The sequence below is a fragment of the Pteronotus mesoamericanus genome, unplaced genomic scaffold, assembly GCF_021234165.1.
Source record: "Pteronotus mesoamericanus isolate MK-2021 breed Mesoamerican mustached bat unplaced genomic scaffold, CSHL_Meso_final contig_100, whole genome shotgun sequence".
Lineage (NCBI taxonomy): Eukaryota > Metazoa > Chordata > Mammalia > Chiroptera > Mormoopidae > Pteronotus > Pteronotus mesoamericanus.
The window spans coordinates 1,885,260-1,891,508 of NW_026554999.1; the positions used below are offsets into that span (position 1 = coordinate 1,885,260).

At 37.2% G+C, this 6,249-nt stretch overlaps 1 pseudogene; it reads right to left on the bottom strand.

Moving 5' to 3' along the window:
- Positions 1–4,967: 4,967 nt before the first annotated feature.
- LOC129076206 (histone H3.3A-like) lies at positions 4,968–5,377 on the bottom strand (annotated as a pseudogene).
- Positions 5,378–6,249: the final 872 nt, after the last annotated feature.

A 6,249-nucleotide genomic window follows, 5' to 3' on the forward strand; every position in this document is an offset into this window, starting at 1 on the left:
ATGGATGGAACTGGACAGCATTATGCTAAGTAAAATAAGCCAGGCAGTGAAAGACAAATACCATGATCTCACTTGTAAGAGGAACCTAATGAACAAAACAAACAAATGACCAGAATAGAACCAGAGGCATGGAAACAAGGAACAAATCGACAGGGACCAGACAGGTAGGTGGAGGGGGATAAGGGAAGAAAGAGGGGGAAGGGCCTACTTAAAACATGTATAAATGACCCAGGGACATGGACACAGGGTGGAGGTTGGCTGCGGGAGCAGGGGGTGGGCAGGGCAGGGGAGAGCAACAGAGGAAAATTGGGACAACTGTAATAGAACAACAATTTTTAAAAAATGAAAAAAAAGGCGTGAGCCATTGATACACACAACAATACAGATGAATCTTAAAACGATGATGCTGATAAAAGAATCCAGGAAAATAAAACCATGCGCCTTGTACGGTTTCATTGATATACAATTCTAGGAAATACAAACTAAGGTATAGGGGCAGAGGGTAGGCCAGTGGTTGCCTGTTGATGAGCAAGAGGGGGATAATGCAGGATGGAGGGGATACAAAGGGTGTAAAAAGAATTTGGGGGGTAAATAGACATGTTCATTATCTTGACTGTAGTCATGAGATAAGCCAGAATTACCAAATTTTACACATTCAATATATAGCAGCTTATTATACTTCCACTGTAACTCCATAAAACTGTTTAGCAAAACTCAAAAAAAAAAAGAAATTTCTCAATCATTCTTCATATTAGAAGCCTCATCAAAGTTATGGCTCAATAATTTCACCCTTTCTTTTCTATTACTGTTATAGTTTGTTTGACCTTATAAGAGAGAAGAGCTTTTGTAGGATGCCCATGGGTCCTGCTGCCCAGGACTGGGCCCCGGCGGGATGCAGGGCTTTCAGTACGGAGACCAGAACAGGAGGAAAATTTAAAACAATAAGTTACCACATAACTGTGTATCGAAATTTTAAAAATCTAGGGTTCTAATTTCATTTTTATTTCTAGTCATGCATCCTATTTTGAATAAGATAATTTAACATTTGATCTAAAAAGTGAAAATATTAATATTCATCTTACGTCTTTTTTATAAGATATAAAAATATATTATCTTTTTTAAGTGAAGAAGAGGTTTCAGTTAACAACTTTATTCAAAAGAGCTACCTAGCCTGGCCTCTCTTAATTGATACACTGTACATATTAAAAAGTGAAACATCAAATGGGGATTCCTCATGATTTATTGAGATTTTTGCCAGGACCATTTATTAAACTATTCTTCTCTTACTGAATTGAAGTAACACATTTACCATATGAACATAGATCTATGGTTGAACTTTCTAATGAGTTCTTTGCTTATTCTAGTTATGTGTCATTATTATATTGTTTTGACTGCCGTAACTTTATCAGTTTTTATATCTGGGACACATTTTACCTTTGTCAAAATATTCTGTGGCAATTCTGATATATTTATTATTTCATGTGAATATGTGTGTGAGCATATAAATGTATTTATATATTTCATATATGCATTTCAGTTCCAAGAAAATATATATATTATTTCTGAGAAAATTCTATTGGGATTTTGATAGTGTTAAATTAAGTATATATATTAATTTGGAAAAAAAGTTATTTTTTATCATGGCATCTTCTCAACCATAACACAATGTGTCTTTACATTGACTCATGTTCCTTTTATGTCCTTCAATAAACTGTTATGATTTTTCTCTATAGGCTTTCTTGTTCAACTTACGCCTTAGTATGTTTTAGCTCATTGTCCAGCTCACTTACATTATCTGAATCCAACTTTTCCATGACATATACTAAATCTGTGCTCTCTAATACAATAGCCACCAGTCACATATAATGAGCAAAATTTAAATTAAAGAATAAATAAAATTTAAAATTCTGTTCTAGTTTTAATTAGTTATTACTATATTTTCTTTAATAATTTACATCTGGCCACTTTACCAATTTAATTATTCTTTTTAAATTTTATTTATTGATTTTAGAGAAAGAGAGGAAGAGAGAGAAAGAGAAACATCAATTTGTTGTTTCACTTATTTATCCATTCCTTGGTTGATTCTGTGTGTGCCCTGACCGAGGACCAAACCCACAAACTTGGTGTAATGGGATGATAATTTAACCAACTGAGTTAACTGCCCAGAGCCCAACTTAATTATTCTTATCAATTCTTATTTTTAATAGAGTCTCATTGATTTTCTAAATATGTAGTCAAGGCATCCATGGATAGTTAGGGCAATATCTGGACGACTTTGAGGTGGGGAGAGAACTGCTTACATAAGTTAGAAAACACAAAGCCATATAAATGATGGGCTTGCTACATAAAATTTTAAAATCTGCACATAATAATAACTAGCATACACTGAGCAGTATTTTTAAGAAGTTTACATTTAGAAAATGATCAGGACATGCTAGCTAAAAATTGGTTGTATTACTTTTGACAACTGCTAGGGTCAGCTAGCCTTCTTCGTCATAGGTACTTTGGGAGTTTGCCATCAAGAAACAAAGAATCGTAGGATTGAAGCCCCTCAAAGATGGGATTCATGAACAGGTAAGAACAAGAGAAAGGAGAGAGAGCCCTCAATTCCCTGGAGAGTGAACATATAAAGACTGTGATTTGGGAAATTAGGGCTTTTGATGGCTAAAGAAGAAAACAAACTATGGACGGCGTTGAGGTCAGAAAGGAACCAAATAGCCGGGCAAACTCCATTTTAGGGAACACAACAGAGGTTAAAAAACCCAAAATCTCTCCTTTTGAAGCTAATATAAGGACACAGGGTTAATTAAACTACATGGAGGCAACTGTGTGTGATGTGTGTCAGCGAGGGCGTGGAAAGAACACTGGCGTTTCTTTTCTAGTCAAGTGATCAGACAGCCATTGCCTTGAACTTAGTGCAGACTTTGGCCAAGCTGAATCACCTCTTTGATGTCGTACAGCTTGAGACCATCATCTACCCCACAGAATGCTTCTTGGCCTGGGGACCTAGGACATTTCCTTACTCATGCCAGACAACCAAAATGCAGTGTGTCAAGCCAGTTTTCACGGTCCTGCCAATGTGCTGTGAATAAGCTAATAATAATAGAAACTTGATATCACCCAGTGAATATTAATCAGTACAAAAATTAGACCCTGAAATCATTATTACTCAATCCTTTTAACACTCAGGGAATTTGCATTTTACACAAAGTGTTGGTGTTTGCCTCAAAATATGTGAACAATCCTGAAATATCATCCCCCTTACGAGTAAGTTGTGCTCCGTGTCCTGCACAGAACAGTTCCCTCCACCAGGGGTCTCCAGCTCACTGACATTATCAGTATCTAACTCCTCCAAGCAAAATGCTAAATCTGTGCTGTCCCATACAATAGCTACTAGCTACACCTGGCTATTTTATTGACTAAACGTAGTCAATACAATAACAATACAAAAATAATTTTACAATATAATTCAAAAATGATTTTATGTAATCTTAACTAAATTTAATTGCGTTAAGATTACATAAAATTAAAAATTCAGTTTTTCAGTTGCACTAACCACATTCTAAGTGCTCAGTAGCCACATGTAGCTAGTGATTCCCATACTGGACAGTACTTCTATCTAACATTGCAGGAAGTGCTGTACTAAATCATGTAAGTTTAATTCGTCAATGTAGAATACTAGTTTAATTCATCAGTGTAGAATACTAGTATCACACCATTAAAAGGACAAAGAGGCAGCACCTGTCCTGTCTTAACTGCCCCTGCTAAGTCTTTAGTCTGGTGTTTGAAACTTTTCTTTATCCAGTTGGTGTCCTGGGTGGATGATGAAAATGTTCTCTGTGAATACATTCAATTTAGTCTCTCTCACAGCTAGCATGTTATAGCTCTTTAATAATACATACATATCACTTCATTTTTTTCCTCTGAGAGATGTGTTTAAAAAAAAAAGAATCAGAAGGCCTTATTTTTTCCCCCAGACCCACCTTTAACAAGCTAGGAGACCTAGAGAGAGTGTTGCTGGATATCCCTGGGTCTACGTTTGCTCCTGAGCTGGGCGACCAGGTGTTCTCTAAGACCTGAGACACTGGAACCTACGTCTAAAGAGCAGCAGGAATATAATGTGTATTCCTTATACACATCAATCTAATTAATTATCTAATTAATTATAAGAGGGTCCAATATGTCTAGAACATGTGAGCAGCTTCTGCCTCATGTCACAGATGAACTCAAGACACAAAGTGATGTGGCTTTGGAACAGCTTTGGTAAATAGCATTAGCTAATTGTTGAAACCATATTAGAAAATAATTGCCAATTTTGGTATAACTATCATTTTTCCTTTTATTTAAGATGCGATTGTGATCTTAAGAGATAATACTAATTCCACTCTTTTATTGCTAATGCATCACAACTAGTATTTCACATCAATGAGAATATTTCACAATAATGATGTAGCTGCCCTGGCTGGTGTGGCTCAGTTGGTTGGAGCGCTGTCCCATAACCTAAGGCTTGCAGGTTCCATTCCACATCAGCGCACATACCTAGGTTGTGGGTTTGATTCTTTTTTTTTCAATTGTATGATAAAAATGCTACAAACACCATTTAGTTGCCATAAGTAAGAAATGTACTTGTTTTTTAAAAAATCCAAATGCTGGCATTGTCCAGAAAAATTTAGCAGGTTCATTTATGTTGTTATAAAGTTGAACTGCTTGAAACTTGTTCACTGAAACATCTCGACTTGCATTAATGCTTTATGTCCCCATATTTATATTTAAAAAATTCACACACAAATGAAAATGAAAAAACTGCCAATACCTGATTTATGCCCCCTATTTTCCACTTGCAATCATATACTTAGGTACCTTTTGACCCCATGGAAAAAAAAAATATCTAACGTTCAGTACTACCAATAACAGGAAGAAGAAGATTTTTTTTTAAAGAATGAAATGTTTCCCATCATAGTGGATTCTTAAGCATGTTCTCCTCGTATGCGGCATGCTAGCTGGATGTCTTTTGGCATAATTGTTACACGTTTGGCATGGACAGCACACAAGATGGTGTCTTCAAAAAGGCCAACCAGATAGGCTTCACTTGCCTCCTGCAAAGCACCAATAGCTGCACCCTGGAAGCGCAGATCTGTTTTGAAGTCCTGAGCAATTTCTCGCACCAGACGCCGAAAGGGAAGTTAGTGAGTCAGAAGTTCAGTGGACTTCTGATAACGTCTAATTTCACGAAGTGCCACAGTACCCGGCCTGTAACGATGAGTTTTCTTCACCTTGCAGTAGAGGGTGCACACTTGTGGGCGGCTTTGGTAGCCAGTTGCTTCCTCGGTGCTTTACCATCGGTAGATTTGCAGGCAGCCTGCTTTGTACGAACCATAGCACAGACACCTCTTTACTTACCCCCTTTCTCCTTCGCTGGAGCTTGGCGAGCTGGAGGAGGCGCTGGCGTTAGAGAGCGATGGCGGCTACGAACACCTGTGGGTTTGATTCCTGGTCTGGGCACTGATCCCTGGTGAGGGTACATACAGGAGGCAACTGATCGATGCTTCTCTCTCACATCCATGTTTCTCTCTCCCTTCATCTTTCTCTAAAAGCAATAAAAAAAGTTCTCATGTAAGAATAAAAAAATAATAAAAATAAAGTGGCTTTATTTTAAGGATCTCAGTTATAGACTTAATCTAATATCTTGGTCATTAAAAAAAAAAACAACCTCCCTATGTGGCTTCATGAATTATTCCTCTCCGGTCAGGTTGTTAACCCACAACCTAGGTATGTGCCCTGACCAGGAACTGAACCCACAATCTTTTGGTGTACAGATGATGTTCCAACCAACTGAACCAGCCAGCGAGGGCAAGATGAAAATATTTCTGTATCCGGAGTTTCTCTGGCAGGTAGTATTCATCCTTCAGTGGGTGGGCCGATCCTTGCTCATTTACATTTGTTCATTGCTTAGCATATCTCTAATTCATAGTGGGCTGAATACAGGGAAAATCAATGGTAAAATGGGGTTTAGGGAGAGAAAATTATGGACAGGAAGAAACATGATTAAAATGGAAATGGCGGTCAGGAGCCTCAGTTGTTTTCCCCATGTGCTTTGTTGGAATAAATAAAAAAAAATAAAAAACTTTTCTGTTAAACTCCACCTGAATTTTTTCAACTACAATGATGTAAAGAAAATACACGCTAATTATGAGCAGGAACATTATCTATTAATATGTTAATGAAGCAGGTTTGCTAATGGTGAGAGAC